Below are 22,863 nucleotides of genomic sequence, written 5' to 3' on the forward strand. Positions count from 1 at the left end.
AACTTCTTATGTGTGAGGACAAGGCATCTAAGACAGTCTAATTCATCCTGCTTCTAGCCTCATCCAATGTCCTTTCTATGACACTCACAATGTGCACACTCCAAACCGGGTGCAGCTCCAAAGCCTGAAATGTGATGTATGTGTTTGCAGGACCATGGAAACAAAAATAACTATCCATATAATTGTGAGCATCCCCGAAAAACCTTCAATTTGTGCTCTGAGTGAGGGTTTGTGCCTGGTTATTTTCTCTGAACCAATTTGACAATCACTAGATATAGGATTGCTGACAATTGATAGCCCAATAAGCCTATGAACAGTCAAAGCTCTTGATCTCCAGCCCAACCTAGGGGGAAAAGGCATCCTCAGCAGGTGGCAAGCTTGCTTTGCTGAGGGCCCCTCTAATTGCAGTTGCACCCAGGGAAGCTAATAGGGTCTAGTCTTGCTAGCTAGAGATTTTTCTCCTGTCACCCACAGGGAGTGCAGAGACTTTAAAGTGACAAAAAAGACCCCCCCAAAAAAAAGCCACAAACAAACCCAAATGGTAAATCCCAAAAGTTTATTTCATTTCTTCTGTTTCTTTTTTCTTCACTTTGACCTTACTGTGTCAGAAAGATTGCTCAAAACAAAACAAAACAAAAAACCCAACCCTCCAGGTTTTCCCAGAGAAAGACGAAATGGCATGTTTTATCTCCTTAGCAATGAGCTTCAAGGGGCTTGAACCACTAAATCAAAGATAATCAAATACCGGCTTTGGAGGGTGCTTTGGGCTAAACAGTTGCTTGGGGAGAGAGAGAGAGAGAGAGAGAGAGAGAGAGAGAGAGAGAGAGAGAGAGAGAGAGAGAGACTGTGATGCATGCAACTCTCTAGAGATAAATACTGGCTCACATTCATACAGGTGTTCAATGCTACAGCCATGGAATAGAACCTGGGACTCACACATTGCTTGTACAATAATAGTCACATTATCCCATATGCAGACCAGGGACTACATTTCCTTCTGGGCTCATGATAGGCCATGAAATAAGCAAAAGTGTCCAGAGCAACAAATGTAAAAATTACCTTTGTACTGTAGACCTGTGTCTACATGTCCCCTCCTGTTCTCCATTCAGGAAAGCATGAAGCAGGTGTGGCCTGGGGAGAGTTCCAAGGGCCAGAAAGAGAGATCTGGAGGGCCACATTTCGTCCGGTCCCCCCGGCAACCTGAGGTTCCCCACCCCTGCAGTATGGCTTTGGCAAATCATGCCTGCAGTTGGTCAGGAATCACAGAATCATAGAATTGTAGAGCTGGAAGGGACCCAAAGTGTCACCCAGCCTAACCCCGTGTAATGCATGAATCACAGCTAAACCACATGGAAACAGATACATTGGGATGTGGTTTCAGCATCAGCTTGGGCAAAATGAGGAAACGACAGGAGAACTGGTCAGACTAGGTGAAGCCAGTTTCAATAGCTGGCAAAGGCAACTAATTCTGGTTTTGCCCCTGCCCCTCCTTGCTGAGTTATACAGGGGTCAATCCTGAAACTAAGGAGTTGGAGGAGGAAGTTGGCAAGCAGTGTCACGCCCTGGGCTGGTTGTATGTAAGAAGATGGGCAGGTTGATGGGGCACAATTGCTTCTGCCCTAATGGACCAGCCTACCAGCAGTTTCGCCTCTCCCCCCCCCACACACACACTACTGATGCAAAAGAGATAAACTCATAAAGTTGATGAACAAATAATATACATGGCTCAATCTTTGCACACAAGGCATTGCTCTGTTGCCAACAACCAAATCATATCCTTTTAAGGTGCCCCCTTGAGAGAAAGCTGTGGGGCCATTACCAGGCTATGCATATGCCTCTCGCTTCAAGCAGACATCAGCCAAACTGTCATGTGAACATTCTCTCTGGATGTGGCAGCAGCTTGTTCACGTCTCACTTGATGCGGTGTTTTTGCATGTGGGTGTGACATGATGTGGATGATGGATCGTTTTCCAGAAGGAACATTTGTAGCTTATCACACACTAGACTCAAGTGCATGTGAGAGAGAAAGAGACTCTGTGTAGGTATGAAAGTCCTGTGGCTGTCTTTGGATTGCAAGAGGAACATGGTTAAATCCATGCATAGTTTTCTTGACATGCTCACTCAGGCTACGACGGCTGATTGTTCACTTGTCCAAGATTTTCACTCCAGCAGGGATGACTCCAGACTAGCTGGCACCCCAGGCAGGAAAGATCTTGTTCACATTTTGAATGCCTTATTTTTACTGCATGTCTACCCATTTTCACAAACTCATTTTCATGCATTATTTATCCATCCTATACAGTGATAAATTTGCACATTTTGGACATGAGTTGAAGGACATTTTCATTCTCTCAAGTCTTGAGTAATCCTGATTTGACATCTTGGGGTGTACCTGCATACATGAACCAGCAATTGGTGTGTGCATTTTCCAAGCAGGAATATACCAGTAATTTGCTCCTCCTGAATCTTTTCCTTTTGGCACTCCCTAAAAAACATGGCACGGGGGGTATATTAAAATCCAGGGCCACAGATTGAGCCAAGAGGAATGGAACTGATTTAACAAAATTGCCAAGGGAATGTTTATTCAATCCAATTTGCGAAGCACATCAGTAGGAAAGTAATTTGATGACCTTGCTGTTCGTTCGAGAGCCGATTGGCCTGCTTTGGAAGTTGCCAGCTCAAAGCAATATGTCATATGAGCCACAAGACTGTTGCAAACATCAGCGTTGAGCTGGCTTTGTCACCAGAAATCCATTTTTGGGATTGGCGGTTCTGGCAGCAATAGATCTCCTTGCCAATTGAAAAGCTGGACATAAATCCAGCCACGGGAGCAGGCAACCCTGTCAGAGTGGTGTAATCTGCAGAAGTAGGACATATTTATTTGTAAACAAAAGCTTCTTATAGGATTCTGAAAGATGGATGCAAAATCTACTAGGTTGCGCTACACCTGAGCTTTTCAAGATCTAGGGCAGTGTTTTTCAACCTTTTTTGGGCAAAGGCACACTTGTTTCATGAAAAAAATCACGAGGCACACCACCATTAGAAAATGTTACAAAATTTAACTCTGTGCCTATATTGACTATATATAAAGTAATTTTTCAATTTTTCCCACGGCACACCAGGCAACGTCTCGCAGCACACTAGTGTGCCGCGGAACAGTGGTTGAAAAACACTGATCTAGGGATTCTACCCCTAAGGCAAAGGAACTCAAACAACACAGCCTGGCTGACAATCTTGAGTCCCATATACAATAGGTCACTGTATTTCACTCACCTAAGATGACAAGGAGTGATGCCATCAAGATAGGACATTAGGGCATGAATCCAGGGCCCTGTTCAGCAGGATGAGCAGAAGCCCCACCCCCACCCCCTGCCAATACAGCAGGGCTGACGTACCACCTTTGGAAGTTAAGATGTAATATTGCCATCTAAAGATACCTCCTTCCCACACTGTTGTTGTTGTTGTTCAGTCGTGTCTGACTCTTCATGACCCCATGGACCAGAGCATGCCAGGCACCCCTATCCTCCAATGCCTCCCACAGTTTGGCCAAACTCATGCCAGTCGCTTCGAGAACACTGTCCAACCATCTCGTCCTCTGTCGTCCCCTTCTCCTTTTGCCCTCCATCTTTCCCAACATCAGGGTCTTTTCCAGGGAGTCTTCTCTTCTCATGATGTGGCCAAAATACTGGAGCCTCAACTTCAGAATCTGTCCTTCCAGTGATCACTCAGGGCTGATTTCTTTAATGATGGATAAATCCCACATAAATACCATTAAACCCAGAGCCCATAAAGGCCTAACTTCACCACAGCTGACAACTCTTCCATTGCCTACATCAGCATTCACCAATGGGTAGGTCTTGCTCCCTGTGAGATTTTTAGCTGCTACCACTAGTTCTATCAATTTTTAACTAGGGATGGGCATATGTCTTCCATTATATTCCTTTATTGTTGCATGTGCTCACTCAGTCCCGTGCTCTGTGGTGGGGTGGGGGTGAATTTCAATTTGCATTTTAATAAAAAAACAACCTAATTTGCACTTCTTCAACCAATGCACGAACTGAAACACAACTATCCTTTGAAATTTGCACTTCTCTGCATTTTACAATGCAGTTTTTCCACCGAACAATGTGTAAAATATGCATATATTAAACAGAGGTGTGCATAAAACAAAGACAGCTCATGAATGATATGCTATGGGAGTGAGATCCACGTGTGCAACACTCTGTGCAAAATTCTGAAATAAAGAAAACAGGTCTGCTAATGGAACAGAATTTCATTTGGTCCACATTTTAAAGTAAGCTGACAAAATCCTGTGTATTTTTTGTCTGCAATTATTCGTCAGATTTCTCACTTCTCTAAAAATTGCAGAATAGTTCTCATCTTTTTTTAAAAAAATCCCACACATATAAAAATGTGTTAAAGTGCATATTTTAAGGATAAAATACATTTAGAAATGCTTGCAATGAGATAAAAGACAACTTTGGGTGGGTGTGTTTTCCAAATCATAGATTAATGCAGAAACATAACAGCATGAACTTCTGGGTAAATACAAATTAAACTAGCTGAACACATGTGAAATTCATCCTTGTTGTCAGTTCCATTGTGGAACTGAAGAAAATCAGTTAATTCAGAACTTCAAATTCCTTGGAGAAATTGAGCATTTCAAGCAAATCCCTTTAACTGTGCTTCATTAGTAAAGAAAATGGCGAAGATACGTCAAAGCTGTAAATACTGCATATTTCAATTTTATATTTCTTTTTTAGGTTTATACTTATTATATAAATGAACACACATTGCTCTATAAATGTGAGCTTTGGCATTCATTTTAATAGGAAGGCTGGCCGTTCATGAGGAAAGAAATTCATGCAGCAATATCAAAAGGCCTGTCCTCTGTCTTGTGAATGGATTGGTCCACAGACATAGAGAAAGTGACCAACCCCTAGCTTACAGAATCACTTAGTCCAAAGATCCCCTCATCAGGGTGGTTACACATGCTCTCACTTTTAATACTGCTTGCACCTGCAAAAAAAAATCAGGATGGACATACTGCTATGTTTCCAATTGCTGCATGATCTATAGCTTCTTGCCAGAATCCTGTAACTTTTCATACCACAATGGTCATCTCTGTATGTTTGTGTGTGTCCTGTTCATGTTGCACTGACTATAGCATAAGAGTTGCCCTTCCAGATAGCAATAATGCAGTAACACTGGGGAACCATTGCAGAACAACAAATAAAGCAGAATGACTGTGTGGACAGTCCAGTATAAATATACCTCTCATTCACAATTATTCCATTAATTGCCCATTGAGGAAAATACATGCAAAAACACAGCAACTCAGTCTGGACTGGCTTATAGGGTTTAAAACTTGATTACATTGTTCTGTTCACTGTCTAGGATTCCTGCAGAATGATGGGCATATAAACAAACAACCCGCCCTCATTTTTAACCATTGGCTACACTGGATGAGGCTGATAGGATTTGAACCAACAACATCTGAAGGGCTGTCCCTGTCACACAAGTTTTATGGATAAGCTGCTGACTACCTTTCTCAAGTGCAAGTCTGAGATAAGCAAGGGATCTTTGCAGGTATGCAGTGGATTGGCCTGCCAAGTTTATTGCGGCTTCCCACCACTCTGAGCCGTTCATTTATTTCCCGACTTCCAATACACTAAGGACTTTGAGGTTGCGTGTTCAGCTGATTGCTTTCCAAGAGTCAAATGACACTTTCTTAACCGTTGCCTGTCGTGACAGCTTTTACCTTGAGGTTCTGGTGGTAATTGCCATTAATTGCTACAGGAGATGGAAGCATCAGGGCCACAAATCTCGCTGCATGACGGAACAAATGCTTCGGCTGCTCGGCGAAGCCTGATATGCTGTGACACGGTAAAGTGCCCCGCGGGCTTTTACCCTCTGCTCAACTCAGTTTGCATCCCATCCGTTCCCCAAATTAGATCAGAAAATAACTCTCTCTCCGCTGACTGTTTTCTTTCTCCACCGAGCTCGGGTTGATTAACTTGGAACCCTTGAGCGCAGATGCCAAAGTCACGTTGTCGGTGTCCACAGCTGGACTGTTGGTAGAATTTGGGACACAGACACCAGTAGCTCCCCAGGGGAGTCATGGGGCTTATTGGAATGTCAAGGGAGGTAACACCCCTGAGCCAGCTGCATTCTGGTGACCCCGTTTGCTTGTACGAGTTATATTTAAGTCCTCTGTATTGCTTAGATTTGGGGCAGGTGACATCACTGTGCAAGCGGAAAAGAGGTTGGTATTGCTAGATGCTTCCTGCCAAAAAGTTATCTGGCTAGATCAAATACATGTGTACAAGTCAGCCCACATTCATTACTAGGTGACAATGCTGCACTGACAATGGATGCCACTAGCAAAATTTCCCTTGGGTCCCAATGTACAGGCCACAACAGCTCTGCTAGGATCTTAAATATAGACCTAGCAATCATAGCCTCACATGGTTACGTGGCCCAGGACCTTCAGCCTTCCAATCACCCGCTGCCCTTTTATGTTCTCTGGAGTGGAAATGACTAGGCTGTGGTCCTCCATATGCTAAGAAACTACAGCTCCTATCATCCCAAACCATTCCCCCATGGTGGCTGAGAATGAAGGAAGTTGTACTCTAGGAATAATTGGAGGGCCACAGTATAGCCCACCCTTGCTCTAAGTAATGGTTCACCTCAGTGAAATGACATTATCCCTTTTCCTCACAGAGATTGGACTACGAATATTATGGGAGCTTAGTTTCCATGACCCCTTTCCCCTGCATTTAGCTTTTAGGAGACAGCAACTGGAAGTCCCTAGTCCACAACTGCACCCCAAATGCCAACCTAGAAACTATGAGATGAGGAACAATCACGATTTTTTTCACAATATCCTCCATGTTTGCTGCTGACCCACCACCACAGCAGGTGGCGCTGTGGGTTAAACCACAGAGCCTAGGGCTTGCTGATCAGAAGGTCGGTGGTTTGAATCCCTGCGACGGGGTGAGCTCCCGTTGCTTGGTCCCAGCTCCTGCCCACCTAGCAGTTCGAAAGCACGTCAAAGTGCAAGTAGGTACCGCTCCGACGGGAAGGTAAATGGTGTTTCCGTGCACTGCTCTGGTTTGCCAGAAGTGGCTTTGTCATGCTGGCCACATGACCCAGAAGCTGTACGCCGGCTCCCTCAGCCACTAACGTGAGATGAGCGCCGCAACCCCAGAGTAGGACACGACTGGACCTAATGGTCAGGGGTCCCTTTACCTTTTTAAGGGATGGATTAATTCATCTTTTTTCATTTCTCTCAGTTTCTAATTCTTCCAGTCTTAAATTCACTCCTCCACACTCTGAAGCAATCTGTTTTTTTTTTTAAAAAAGAAATACCTTATGAACATTCTGTAGCGTTTTCGTGCAAATTTCTAACAAACACATTTCTCTGTGTAGTTTTCCGAAATAGATATATTTTTAAAATCAACTTCCCCTCATATTATGCATTTTAATGTTATTTGCACTAATATGTGGGGGGGGGGGGTTGCACATTGGCTGGCTGAAGAACTGCATTGAAAAATTCAGAAAAGCGTTAATTTAAAAGGATGGCTCTCTCTGCATATATTGTGTATAAGTGCAGATTTGCTAAGTTTTCCTTTAAAAGTGAACTGAACCAAATTTCTCCTGCATTCCTAAGCACAAATTATAATTAAGAATTAATAAAGCTACAACTAATTATAATCATTGAAACAATACTAACTGAAGTGAAGCTAAAAGTAAATGTTACATTGGGACGTTCATCCACTGCATGGACACACTAGATCAATAATCCTTCACTGTACTCAGTTCATGAAAATATGCAACCAGCATGCAAGATGACCCTTAAGTTCAATTTCCACATGACCACATCACTTTGCATTTTTTTAAAAAGTTGTCATGAAAATTCATGAGCAGCTTAGTGTTTCTCCTAGTGCATTTTTATTGCAATTTTGTCTAATATATAAACATTTCTGCAAGTAATTGGTATGCTGGATTTTTATCTGTCATTTTTACTAAATATACACATTTCTGCACACTTGCCGCTAGTACATGCATATTTGTACACAATACTTGGCTGGAGAAGTGCCCTGCAGAATTAGAAGAAGTGCACATTTTGAAGAATGGCCGTGTTTCAGTCTGCATATTGTTTCGTGTGAATTAGGGAGATTCATCTTTCAATGTGAACTGAATCCAATTTCTCCGCCATCCTTACTCCACACTCCCTCCTTTCAGAACCCTTACTCTGAGAAGCACGACCATGCAACCTCCACAAACAGTAGCAACATACAACCAGAAACAAAGGGAACTACAGTATATCCTTGTAGCTATAAGCTGGTGAAATTCAGATAGCACATTTGATGAAAGGTCCATTTTGGGAACTCCTTTTTACATCTGAATGAAATGTCCATATGTAAAAATAGGTCAAAAGGGGGTCAAAATTCTGGTTTTTCTTAAAAATAAAAAAACACCTCTGCTGTATCAGATCAATGGCCCATCTAGCCCCACATCCTGCTCTCACCAGATACTCACAGAATGTTCACAAGCAGAACCTGAGTCCAACAGCCCTGCCCCCCCTGTAATTCCAGAGGCCTCAGAATACTAGGTAAAGGTAAAGGTAAAGGGACCCCTGACCATCAGGTCCAGTCGTGTCCGACTGTGGGGTTGCGGCGCTCATCTCACTCTATAGGCCGAGGGAGCCAGCGTTTGTCCGCAGACAGCTTCCGGGTCATGTGGCCAGCATGACAAAGCCACTTCTGGCGAACCAGAGCAGCGCACGGAAACGCCGTTTACCTTCCCGCTGGAGCGGTTCTTATTTATCTACTTGCACTATGACGTGCTTTCGAACTGCTAGGTGGGCAGGAGCTGGGACCGAGCAACGGGAGCTCACCCCGTCGCAGGGATTCAATCAGCAAGCCCTAGGCTCAGTGGTTTAACCCACAGCGCCACCTGGGTCCCTTCCGCAGAATACTAGAGGTTAAACTAAATCCAGAATGCACTGGGTGGGGCTGAGTGTAAACACAGAATGTCCTTCTAATGTTTTTCTGCCAGATCCATTCCAAACTGGAACTGAGGAATATTATCCACCCTATTTTCTAAATGTTCCAGTTCTGTGCAATGTGAATTTTGTGGAAGCTGCCTGCTCTTATCTGCAAAATTACAGCATCTCATCAGCACTCAATGTGGATCTCTTGTTTTGGGTCAGCTACTCAGGATGCTCGTGGCATCATACGTATTAAAAGCCTTTCAGACCCACGGCATATAGTCAGCTTAATCACAGCTCATGGACAGGTGCCACCGTGCGGGCCTGCGTCTTGAATACACCCAGATGTTTGCAAAAAGAAATGCAAGAAGAGAGCTGGTTCCTGGGTCTGGAACTGTACTAATTTATTGGCTTCCACTAACAACTGCCAATTGCCTTGCAAGGGAAGGAAGTAATATCTCAAGGTTACGATGTTGTCAGATGGCCATATTTTATATCGCACTCTGGCAACAAAGCGGGCGGGGGAAGGAAATGTTTGAAATTACTTCTACTTTCACACAACATATCCTAGAAAGAACGACATGCAGCATGCAAATGAATTAATGCCACCTCGATTATCCGTGCACCACTTTGAATGAACAAAAAGTGCAGAGGAAAGTATTGTTCCATACTCCCCACCTCCCTGAGCGGAAGGCATTTCAAAGGCATTTCAAAACCATTGCATCTTGCTTATGGGGAAGGAATGGTAGCTTACAGCATTTTCTATATTATTGGTTCATTTACAGCATGGCTGGGGAGCCTTAGGTCTTGGGGCTGCATGTGACCCTCTCAGCCCCTCTATCAGGCCTTAGGGATTCTTCTCAGGCCGCACACCCCTTGGGATTTGTTTCCCCTGTTTTGAAATGCCTCTTGCTTGACTGGATTGAGGATAACGAGAGGTGTGTGAATGTGTGCAGAAATTAGTTACAGGTAGGTAGCTGTGTTGGTCTGCCATAGTCAAAACAAAATAAAATAAAAAATTCCTTCCAGTAGCACCTTAGAGACCAACTAAGTTTGTTCTTGGTATGAGCTTTCGTGTGCATGCACACTTCTTCGGATACACTGAAATAGAAGTCACCAGACCCTTAAATATAGTGAGGGAGTGGGGAGGGGTATTACTCAGAAGGGTGGTGGGAATGGGTGATCAGCTGATAGGTGTGGAAAACATGTAGACGACTGTTAAGGACTGTAATTTTTACAGGGTCTTACAGGGAAAGGCAAGGGGTGAGATGGCTAAAGATAGCTTTGTCATGTAAGACCCTGCAAAAATTGCAGATCACCCATTCCCACCAATCCTTCTGAGTAATACCCCTCCCCACTCCCTCACTATATTTATGGGTCTGGTGACTTCCGTTTCAGTGTATCTGAAGAAGTGTGCATGCACACGAAAGCTCATACCAAGAACAAACTTACCGGGTATACCAAGCTCATACCAAGAACAAACTCTAAGGTGCTACTGGAAGGAATTTTTTATTTTATTTTGTTTTGCAGAAATTAGCCTTCTGTAAAAAGTATAAAAATTTGCATTCATTGCTTGGAGGTTCCCCAGCTGGTGGCTCCCTCACTCCTCTGCATCTAGCCAGTCCATGGCATAAGCCTCACATTTCATGTTGCTTCATCAATAGAGGCTGATGAATGAAAGGAGGATTCCATGCCATGTGAATGATTTGTGTGTGCCAAAGTTGGAAATGATAGTCATCCTAGATACATTGAAATGTATAGAACTACACCTGTGGCGTTGTGCAAACCCAGACAATTGTCCCATTCCACCCTCTCTCAATTTAGATTCTACACATCAAATATCACATTTGGAGGTTGGCCAACAGCATGGGATCTATTTTTTCCTTCTATTCTCAACTAGGAAGGGATGCCCACTTCTTTATAATTGCATTCTCACATCTAATTATAAACCCCTCCGTTCTGTGATACCAGCAAAGCACTTGACAATGATTAAGAAACCCTTAGTCTGTAATCTTTTATTTTGGCAATTTTAATGATTGCTTTTCAGTGACCTTTCTTTAATCTGGTCATCAGCTGAGATTTTGCTCCAGCAATATCTACATTTCTCACCTGATACCTATTCTTTATTTTCACTCTGGCTAGGACATGTCTTTTGCCAGCTTCCATAAAGAAGGCTTACTTATGACAGATAGGCTCTTGGTCTGCCTCCTGGTGACCCACCAACCAGTGAGAGATTATGAGACCATCAGCCAATCAGGAGATACGAGAGGCAGAGTCTTAAGTTAGAAGCTGACAGTTTAAAGGTCAGATAAGGACTTTCTGAATGGATTAGCCAGAGCCCGGACCCATCTTGTGCTACTCGCAATGCTCTTTGGTTGAGTGTTGGTGTAGGCTACACTATTCCAATCCAAATCTTTCTTATGGTGATAGACCAGCATAAGCTAAAAGCTCCTCCATATATAAATGAAACATGTTAGATAGGCAATAAGGCAACTGCAGAAGTAGAGAACACATACTCGTTCTCTCAATTACAGTACACCAGCATAAGATAAAAACACATAAATTGTGTAAATCAAACCTTCAGTTTTAGACCTGCTGTGTGGCACAAAGCATCCTCCAACGTATGTCAATCATAGCAGCACAATAAACTGGCAACTGAATATGTTATATCAGGATTTATATCTTGGAGCAGTAAGGTGATATACAATTGCCCTGCGTGTCCTGGAAATTTGTGTATTATTGGCAGGATAAACCTAGCATGTATGTTTGTGTAATACTGGCAGTGGAGAAAAACATGTCCAGTTGTTTCTATGTGCCCAGAGCATAAGGTGTCTTCTCCCCTCATAAGGTGTCTTCCTGAAATGGCCTTCCTGGATGGCTGAAGGGAGAGCCTGGCAATGAGCCAGAGTAAAAGCTCTTTGATGTTTTGATATTTCAAGATTAGTTAAATATGCCATTGGGGAGGTGATGTACCTACTGGTTTCACTGATGATGAAATTTGGGGACCTGGCTAGATCTGACTGATGTTCTGTATCAATCATACACTGTTTTATTGTTTCTTTGGCCTATTCATGCCAAGTAAAAACTGTGGGGTAAGACCTAGAGTTAGCTTTTTGTCTACCACTGCTTATTTTCATGTCATTTGAAAGTCGTCCTTTATAATTAGGGGGGGGGGCAAGGTTACTTGGGTAAAAGAATAGTCTAAGCCAGAAGTTAAGTGTGACCATCCATGCCCTAGCCATCAATGTACCATGAGAGGTGTGGTGCACACTATTAAAATTCAGCTATGCCTAAAAGGAAGGTTGCAACTAAAGTTGAGGTAAAGGAGCCACCGAGACGATCGGCTAGATTAACAGCTAAATCTCTCCCCCCCACACACAACCTCAACCAGAGCCGAAGCCCCAAAAAGCAGCACCCCAGAAAGAAAAAATGAGCAATTGGTAAGAAAGAGGACAGAAAGGTAACAAAAGGATGGAAAGGACCCAAAGGAAAAGATGGAACCAAGTAAGAAGGTGCTAAAGAAGGAAACCACCCTGAGAATGGAGATACCAAAACTAATGAGGCACCAGATGCTGAAGTGTCTGATGACAAGAAAGCCAAGTCGAAGTAGCAAATGTAAAAGGAGGGGGGTCATTTATCCCCAGTTATTCTGCACATGGGTGTGATTTTCTTGAAACGCAGGAGAGAATCCCATTCCTGCCTCTATCATTCAGGCTCATTGGACATCACCCAAGTAGGCTGACCAACAGCAAGGGGTCTACTTTTCCCTCAATTTTCAGCTGAGAAAGGGTAACTGCATCTTGATAATTACATTCTCGCCTCTAATTAAAAAACCCTCCATGCTGTGATGCCAACCATGCACTTGACATTGATTAAGATACTCTTATTCTATCACCCGTTTTGTTTTGCTAACTGTAATTATTGCCCTGCCACGACCTTTTGTTTAATCTAACCATCAGCTAAGATATTACTGGGTCAGGGATAGCCACACTACCACATCACTCTGGCAAAAGATGAGCTTCTTGTCAATTCCCATAAACAAGACTCTGTTATATACAACATGAGAGTACTTCGGCTCCCTCGGCCTGAAGCGAGATGAGCACCGCACCTCAGAGTCGCCTTTTGACTGAACTTAACTGCCCAGGGGTCCTTTACCTTTACCTTTTACCTATTCCATATTCATATATTTTTTTTTTATAAGATTTTATTATTTTCCAATAAAACACAGAAAAACAAAATACAACAATAACACAAGGCATATTAAACAATATAAAAACAACAATAAAGCGTGTTCTCCCATCGAAGAGAGCACGGGTTGCAGAAGGGTTAAAGGAGCAGCTCCAAGTTGATGGGAGGGGGTTTTGGGCTGGCCACAGCTAGGATTGGTTAAGGCAAGTTGCTGGGGAGCTTAGCATGTTGCTAGTTGGTTGATTGACAGCTCTTGCCTTTATAACCTAAGTTTGTGAAACTTTGGTTTCACTTTTGCGGTGTGCAACGGATCTCTGTCTCCTTGCTGTCGCTGCGGAAGGAGCTTTGGGATTACGGTTGTATTTGGGCCATTTAGTGCCTATCTGTTTTCCTACCCTTTCCTTTATTCCCTTGTACGTTCTATTAAAAAAAAAAAAAAAAGAAAAAAAAGAAACCTTCCCTTTATATTTAGCCCTTGTTCCTCCCTTCCACCCTACCCCCCCCACCCCCGTACCGGCTCGTTCCCGGCCGTACGGAGGGGTTTTTCCCCCGCCCCCTTTCTTAATAGCACCTGGGAGCTAGCCTGTCGCTCGGACCACCGTTCTGAAGTGCGGCCTCCCAGCCCCCTCCCCCCTCCGGTTCCTTTCGAGCACCGCGAGGCGTCCGGGGACCGCGGCGCGCATTTCGGGCGCGCAAGTTCTTACCGACCTTTCTTCCCTTGTTGGCCGTTGCACGGGTGCGCCGGGAGTGTGATCTGCCGGCGCGCATCTAATACCGCGGGGCCCCGCTGCGGCCGCGCCGGGGGCCTCCGGGAGAGCGAGCCAAGCCGGAGCCGCTGCACCGCGGGGCTCCGGGGGGGCCTGGGGTGGCGCCGCGGACTTCACCTGGGGGCGGCCGATTGCCTTGCAGCCTGTGCCTTGCCCCCGGTTGCCGAGCGCCGCGCCGCCGCGTGAGCGGGAGGGAGCACTTCCCGGCGCTTCTCCCTAGCGGCGGAGGCTTCCGGCCTCGTTTGCCGGCTGCCTCGCGCGCCGGGGCGTGGTGCGCTGGTCCGGGCCTTCCCGGAAGGGCTTGGCGGCCCCACTGCGGGTGAGCTAGCGTGGCGGCGCGGCTCTCCTGGCCCCGGCGGCCGCTTGCGGAGGGTGAGCGGCCGCTCTGTGCACGGCTCACAGGCGGGCCCGGCCCCTTGCCGTGAGCCTTGGCCGCTGGGCTGCGCTCGGCCCTGTCGGGGGCCTGGCCTTCCAGGCTCGCTGGCCATTCAGGCGAGCGGAGGCTGGGAGCGGGTGCCTTCACATCGGCCCCTTCCCCCCTGTCCCTGCTTCGTGTGCTGTGTTTTGCCAGCTTAGCCCAGGGCCCTTGCAGTTTCTGCCTTGGGCTGCAGCCCCCCCCCCTCTTTTTGCTTCAGGATCGGGGCCTGGGACAGGGTGAGGTAGCCTGGGCCTGACTCATTGGGCGGCCATTTTGGGGACGGTGGCCATTTTAGGTGGCAAGGGGGTGACACCCTCCAGTGGCTGTTCGTCTAGTGAAAGCCTGGCCTAGGCCCGACTCATTGGGCGGCCATTTTTGTTGGTAGTGGCAACTGGGCCCATTTCACCTTTTATTATTCGGATTACAGGAAAGGCCAGACCCAGCGGTTTGTGGTGCTTTGAGTGCTGAATTTTCTTGTCTTGCAGCAGCGATGGCACCAAAAAAGAAGTCGGCTCGTTCTCCAACTTCCACTCCATCGAAAAGGGTGATCAGGGGGCCTTCTCAATCGCTGCGATCGCCGCCTCCTCCCCGCGCAGCTGGGAGTGTAGAGTCCTTCATCGCCGGCCTGGCGGGTGACCCCGAGGCTTTGGCCCGCCTGGCGTCTGGGCTGGACGGCCTGCTGCAGCGCACGGCCCCTAGGGGTCGGGGCCGGGCGGGGCCTTCTCATCGGGCCGCAACCTCCCCCCCTCCTTCTGAGGAGTCCGGCGAGGAGGATGAAGGCACCTCGTCGCAAGGAAGGGCCGCCCGAGGTGGCCGGTCAGCAGGGGATTCTCGCCCTGTGACCCGTGCGGCGGCACGGGTGTTGCCTTCGCCGGCCGGCAGGAAGGGGAGGAAAAAACGGGGGAGGTCCACCACACCCCGCGCAAGTAGTGGGGCGCGAGGTGTTCCGGCGCCTGTTTCAGACACTGCTATCTCACCTGTGATTCTCTCTCAGTCCACCGCAGATACGTTGGCACAGGACCCGTCGTCCGACTCCTCGGCTGAGGACAGTCTGCCGATCCCCACTAAAGTTTCCTCGGGAGGCAAGCGTCGACGCGGGCGGCGTGCTGGCAAGCGGGCCAAGCGGCGTAAGGGGGACACCTCGTCGTCTTCATCAGGTACGTCATCTGATACCACGGATGACGATTCCGACTCCCAACTGGGCCTTTATTGGGGCTTCGGGGAATCGGTGCCAGGTTTGCCGAAATGGGCATGGCAGCGCAGGGCCAACTCGCACAGGGCAAGGTATGGGGCCACCCAGGACTGCCTGAATGGGGTGCTGTTACCCGATGTAACGGTGTCCACCAAAAAGGCTAGGGACATAGTGCCGGGATGCCACCTATCCTCCAAAATTCGTGCCAGGATCCTGGATGGCCGCTATGTTGATATTTTCAGATTGGCCCCCCCAGCTGACGAGTCGCCTGGCCAGGCTAAGTCAGACTCAGCGTCTAAGAAACGCTCCAGCTCAGCCAGAGCGGAGCGGACCTTTGAGCGCTGGCTGGACTGTTTTCAGGAATACGCGGGCGTAGTGGCAGCTGCTTATCCCCGCAGGGCTCTGCACCTCCTAGTTTACCAGTCCATTGTTCGCTCGGCCTACTCCATGGCGGGCGAGGCGGCGGCAATCACTTACGATGAGAAGTTTAGGCGCAGGGCACATCGGATACATACCGCTCGTTGGGACCGCAGGGATCTGGACCTGTGGACCACGCATGTGGCCCCGTCCATTGAAAAGGCGCCGGCGGAACAACCTAAGCAAAAGGCGGGGGCATCGAAGGCGACCCGCCGACTATCCTGCTGGGACTTTAATAAAGGGTCCTGCCAAAGGCAGTCATGCAAGTACTTGCACGGGTGTTCCAAGTGCGGGGGGAATCACCCTGCCTCCAACTGTTTTGGTGGGAAGCGGCCCTTTCGAGGCGGGAGAGGGGGGGCCTCACAGGCAGCCAAGCCTGCCCCCTCCCCCGCAGTCGCCGGGGGCAGCAAGTAGCGTCCTTTCCTCCCTGGCCTTCTCCCCAATTAAGGTACCGGCGCTCCTGCGTTGGCTGGACGTTTACCCCAACGCGGTTGCAGCGGCCTATCTGCGGGATGGTTTCGTTGAGGGATTCAGGGTTCCGGTGGCCGCGTTACCCGTGGCACGGAACCCCCCTAACCAAAAGTCGGTGCGTGAGATGCATGAAGTGGCCAGAAAAAAGATTGCAAAGGAATTGGCGCTGAGCCGCATGGGCGGCCCTTTTGAGGCCCCCCCGTTTCAGAATTTGCACCTTTCCCCTTTAGGAATTGTGCCCAAGAAAGCCCCTGGGGAGTTTCGCCTCATACATAATCTGTCTCATCCCAGAGGCACGTCAGTAAATGACGTAATTCCCCAGGAGCTGTGTTCGGTGAAATATGCTTCGCTGGACTTTGCTATTAAATTAATCAGAAAATTTGGCCCCGGGGCCTTGCTCGCCAAATGCGACATTGAGTCAGCATTTCGGCTGCTACCCATTCACCCGCAGGACTTCTGGCTGCTGGGGTTTCGTTTTGAAGGGGCTTACTATTTCGACAAGGCCATGCCGATGGGATGTTCGGTCGCGTGCGCGGCCTTTGAGTGCTTCAGCACCTTTTTAGACTGGGCCCTCCGCTTCAAAACAGGGTTATCAGGGGTGACTCATTATCTCGATGACTTTTTGCTGGTGTCATCGGGGGAGTCGGGAGACTGTTTGTCACTCATGAGGGCCTTTCAGGCCCTGACAGAGGAACTGGGAGTGCCTCTCGCCGCAGGAAAAACGGAGGGCCCCGCAACTCAGCTTACTTACCTGGGTATCCAATTGGATACAGTGGCCCAAACGTCCCGCTTACCTGAGGAAAAGTTGGCGGCGTTGCGAGGGGTCATTCTTGATCTCCTTCCCTTGAGGAAGGTGACTCTTCGGCAGCTGCAGTCACTGCTGGGGCACCTTAATTTCGCTTGTAGGGTGGTGGCTCCCGGCCGACCGTTTTGTTCACGATTGTATAGGCTGACAGCGGGAATGCGCAGCCCGCACCATAGGCGCAGACTGCCTAAGGAAGAGAAGGCTGATTTGAAGGTATGGTTGCAATTCCTGGAGGAATTCAACGGAGTGTCACTATGGCAGGACGTGCGGAACCTCCACACTGACTTCCAGGTGCATTCGGATGCAGCAGGGTCCCTGGGCTTCGGCCTTTACTGGAATGGGCGCTGGTGCGCGCAGGCATGGCCTACAACCTGGCAAGGGGAGGCAGTCACGCGTGACCTAACCTTTTTGGAGTTTTTCCCCATAGCCGTTGCCGTGCATATTTGGGTCGAGGACTTCAGGGACCGACGTGTCTGCTTCTGGTCTGACAACCAGGCGGTTGTGACCATTCTCGCAAAGCAGTCCTCGCGCTCGCCCAGGGTATCGGCCCTCCTCAGGGCTTTCGTGCTTCACTGTCTCAGGTTCAATATTGTATTTTCGGCTCGGTTTGTGCCTGGGGTCACTAACGAGATAGCTGACGCCCTGTCCCGTTTCCAGATGGAACGCTTCAGGTCGCTCGCCCCGGACGCGCAGCTTCTCCCGGAACCCTTCCCGGCATACCTGTGGACCATTGGCAGCACGTAGTTTGGCAGGGAGTAGCGGCATCTGTTTCCCCTTCCACCCTTCGGTCATACGACAAGGCCTGGAAGGACTTTCTGGCATTTCACCGAGAGTCGGTGGCTGTGGGGATGGAGTTGCGCCCATCATCTTCCCAGGTGCTGCAGTATCTGGCGCACCTTTTCCAACAGGGGAGAGCGGCTAGGACTTTAAAATTGCAGGCGGCCGCTATTTCCTTCTTCTCTAAGGCCCTTTTTGATTCGGACCCCTGCGCTAAATTTGTGGTCCGCAGAGCGTTAGAAGGCTGGGGCAGGCTTCGCACTCCCCAGGTGGCCGCGAGGCGGCCCATTTCATTTGAGCTGCTTACCAGCATGCGTTCCGCTTTGCGTTCTATTTGCTGGTCTAAATATGAGGCCCGGCTTTTTGCTGCAGCCTTCTCCTTGACCTTTTTTGGTGCGTTGCGAATTGGGGAAGTGCTCTTGGAAACATTCGCAACCGGGCATAACAGGGGCTTGCTCTATCAGGACGCCAGCCTATCTGACGCTGAGGTGACATTGACAATTCGTAGCTCAAAAACTGACCAGTTGGGAAGGGGTACGGTCATGGCATTGCCAGCCACAGGGCAGGGTGGGCCTTGTCCTGTGAAGGACTTGGCCAGATATCTCGCAGTTAGGCCCTCGGGCGAGGGTCCCTTGCTGATCCATGCTGACGGGCAGCCCTTGACACGCCAGCAGTTTTCTAGGGTAATGCGCAAAGCAATCTCTGCCTGCGGTGTTTCGGCAGTCGGATTTGCCCCCCATTCCTTCCGCATCGGGGCCGCGACCACGGCCGCACATTGGGGTTTGTCTGTAGCGCGGATTAAGAACATGGGTCGCTGGAAGTCGGAGGCTTACAGAGGCTATGTAAGGAGGCGGCGTTAATTCCGGAACTTACATTTTCTTTTGACCCCTCCAGGTGTAGCGGCCACCCGGATTTGGATGGTGGGGCACAGCATTGTCCATTGGGCTGGAGTTCGTGCAGAGGAATCTGGTCTCGGAGCAGGCCTTGGCTTCCCCACACATGTGCAGGTTTCTTGGATGGCCAGGCGGGGCATGCGCTGGTGTGAACTGTTACCTTTAATCCAGCACCGTTTGAATGGGGAGGCCCGCCCTGACGCCATCGTGGTGCACTTGGGGGAAAACGATTTGCCAGATTTGGACTGCCTTACTCTACGTTCCACAATCCAAAGGGATCTGGGGGTTTTGAGGTCGCTGGTGCCTGATTGTAAGCTATTCTGGTCTCATTGGCTCCAGAGGCAGGTATGGCGGGGCAGCTTCCACCCGCAGGGTACAGAGAAGGCCAGGAAGCGTGTCAACGCAGTAGCTTCTGCTAGGGTCCTGGAATTGGGGGGGGTCGCTATTGGGCACCCCAGGATTTATGCTCGGGCAGGTCAGCTCTATTGGGCTGATGGAGTCCACCTTTCTCCCCGGGGGAGCGATATCTGGTTGGAAGATATCGCGGAGGGACTAAAGGTTGGATTGGGTCTGTGAGCGGTTGGCGGCGAGCTTGGGGTAGCTCGTGTGGCGGTTAGGCATTGGTATAAATTTGCTTGCACTAGGGGTCAGGATAGGCTGGGCCTGCCCCTAGTAACGCTGCTTCAGAGGTATGGATAGGCTGGGCCTACCTCTGAATGCGCGGGGCAGGGGTAGGAAATTGGTTGGGCCTACCCCTGAAAATAAGGGTATTCTGTTAAAAGAATCCAGGGACTCTTTCTGCTTTTTGTCCATACCCAATGGTGGGAGGCTTGGGCCAAGCGGAGTCCTAGGGAGCATTTGGGGGAGAAGCCTGGGTCGTTGCCCGACTCCGCTTCTGCCTTAGGTGTTCACCCTTTTCTGACTTCGCCCTCAAAAGCGAATGTCAGCTGTCCCATGGCTGGGGGGACAGTAGTCGGTTCCAATGCCTAAGCAACCACTCACATTGGCTGTATTTAAATAAAGTTGTGGCCAAAATTATGCCAAAAACCCAAACCAAAAATAACGTGTCATGTCTGAATTACTGGGGGGAGCTGGGACGGTAACCTCGACATGCAAAGCGTGTTCTCCCATCGAAGAGAGCACGGGTTGCAGAAGGGTTAAAGGAGCAGCTCCAAGTTGATGGGAGGGGGTTTTGGGCTGGCCACAGCTAGGATTGGTTAAGGCAAGTTGCTGGGGAGCTTAGCATGTTGCTAGTTGGTTGATTGACAGCTCTTGCCTTTATAACCTAAGTTTGTGAAACTTTGGTTTCACTTTTGCGGTGTGCAACGGATCTCCCGCCCGCCCTCCCTAATTTGGGAACGGCGCTTTTGCTGCTTGACCTTGCTATGCCTGTCATGGGGTTGTCTGCTTTGAAGCGGGAGCCTGGTAGGAATTTATCCGGTGGCTGATTGGCTTTTGTCACTGGTTTTGCCTACTGCGTAGCAAATCGTCACAACTTGTAAGGTTGGCGGTTAGGCATTGGTATAAATTTGCTTGCACTAGGGGTCAGGATAGGCTGGGCCTGCCCCTAGTAACGCTGCTTCAGAGGTATGGATAGGCTGGGCCTACCTCTGAATGCGCGGGGCAGGGGTAGGAAATTGGTTGGGCCTACCCCTGAAAATAAGGGTATTCTGTTAAAAGAATCCAGGGACTCTTTCTGCTTTTTGTCCATACCCAATGGTGGGAGGCTTGGGCCAAGCGGAGTCCTAGGGAGCATTTGGGGGAGAAGCCTGGGTCGTTGCCCGACTCCGCTTCTGCCTTAGGTGTTCACCCTTTTCTGACTTCGCCCTCAAAAGCGAATGTCAGCTGTCCCATGGCTGGGGGGACAGTAGTCGGTTCCAATGCCTAAGCAACCACTCACATTGGCTGTATTTAAATAAAGTTGTGGCCAAAATTATGCCAAAAACCCAAACCAAAAATAACGTGTCTTGTCTGAATTACTGGGGGGAGCTGGGACGGTAACCTCGACATGCAAAAACAATAACAATAACAATAAACATAAAAAGAAAAAAGAACATATACATACCTTGACCAATACCTATCTTTGTACTTTCCTTGTTTCTAACTTCTCTATTTGGGGACTTCCCCCATTCCCTCCACTGTCTTCAAAATCAAATACATCTTTAAGGTAGCTTTATATCTTGTTCAATTAACATTTGCTCAAATTTTCAATATGCTTAACTTTACTCGGTCATATACTTAATCAACTATAAATCTTATCTTAATATCAAATCTTAACTCCTGTTTAACAAAGAAATCATTCATACAGAAATTTTCTCTTGCCAGTTTTATCTAACATAAACCTATTAAAGCCTCTATTTATCTCTGCTCAAATATTCAATTTTGCTGATTTAACTAAATAGTCTTTAAATTTTTTCCAATCTCGTGACACCGTCTCCTCCCTCTGGTCCCGGATTCTGGCGGTCAGTTCTGCGAGTTCCATGTATTCCATCATCTTCATCTGCCATTCTTCCACCGTTGGTATCTCTTCCCCTTTCCATGTTCTTGCCAATAGGATTCTAGCTGCTGTTGTGGCATACATAAAAAACACTCTATCCTGACTGGGTATCTCTTCATTGGTTATGCTCAGAAGAAATGCCTCTGGTTTCTTACAAAAGGTAACTTTCATTACCTTCTTGAGCTCATTATAAATCTTATCCCAGAAAGCATTTACCGCTGGGCACAGCCACCACATATGATAAAAGGTACCTTTCGCATGTTTACATTTCCAACATACATCTGACATTTTGGTATTCATCTTAGCTATCTTAACTGGTGTCAAATACCATCTGTAAACCATTTTCATTATGTTTTCTCTTAAACTATGACAAGCAGTAAATTTAATACCTTTCTGCCACAGTCTCTCCCAGTCATCCATCATAATATTGTGTCCTACATCTTTCGCCCAATCTATCATTGACGATTTAACCAGTTCATCTTTAGTATGCCACTCTAGCAGAAGATTATACATTTTGGAAAGGTTTTTGAAATTCGATTCTATCAGTTCTGTTTCCAGTTTTGATTTTTCGACTTGAAAACCAACTTTTTTATCCATTTTAAATGTTTCATACACCTGATAATAATGCAGCCAGTCAGGGACCTGACTTTTCACTTGATCATAGCTTTTTAATTTGAATGAGTCCCCTTCCTGCTGCAATATGTCCATATATCTTAACCAATTTGCAGACATATTCGGTCTCTTATAGGCCTTGGCCTCTACTGGAGAAATCCATCTAGGAGTCTTTCTCTCCAACAGATCTTTGTATCTAGTCCAAACCTGATATAAGGATTTTCTAACTATATGAGACTTAAAAGTTCTGTGAATTTTAACCTTGTCATACCAAAGGTATGCATGCCAGCCAAACATATTGTCGTGTCCTTCCAAGTCCAACACGTCAACGTTCTCTAATTTAAACCAATCCTTTAACCAGCAAAAGGCCGCAGCTTCAAAATATAGTCTTAAATCCGGCAGGGCAAAGCCTCCTCTCTCTTTAGAGTCTGTTAAAATCTTAAATTTAATTCTAGGCTTTTTGCCCTGCCATATAAATTTCGATAGGTCCTTTTGCCATTTCTTAAAGCAATCTAGTTTGTCCAAAATTGGTATGGCTTGGAATAAAAACAGCATCCTTGGTAGGACATTCATTTTGACCACTGCTATTCTTCCCATTAACGACAGTTTAAGTCTTGTCCAGATTTCCATATCTTTTTTTATCTCCATCCACAGTTTTTCGTAGTTATCCTTGTACAGGTTCAAATTCTTGGTTGTGAGATTGATACCTAGATATTTTACAGATTTAACAAAATTGAGGCCTGTGGCTTCTTGTATTCTTTGAATCTGTTCTGCACTCAAATTTTTACCTAAAACTTTGGTTTTCTGCTTATTTAATTTGAAGCCAGCTAC

The sequence above is a fragment of the Lacerta agilis genome, chromosome 15, assembly GCF_009819535.1.
Source record: "Lacerta agilis isolate rLacAgi1 chromosome 15, rLacAgi1.pri, whole genome shotgun sequence".
Lineage (NCBI taxonomy): Eukaryota > Metazoa > Chordata > Lepidosauria > Squamata > Lacertidae > Lacerta > Lacerta agilis.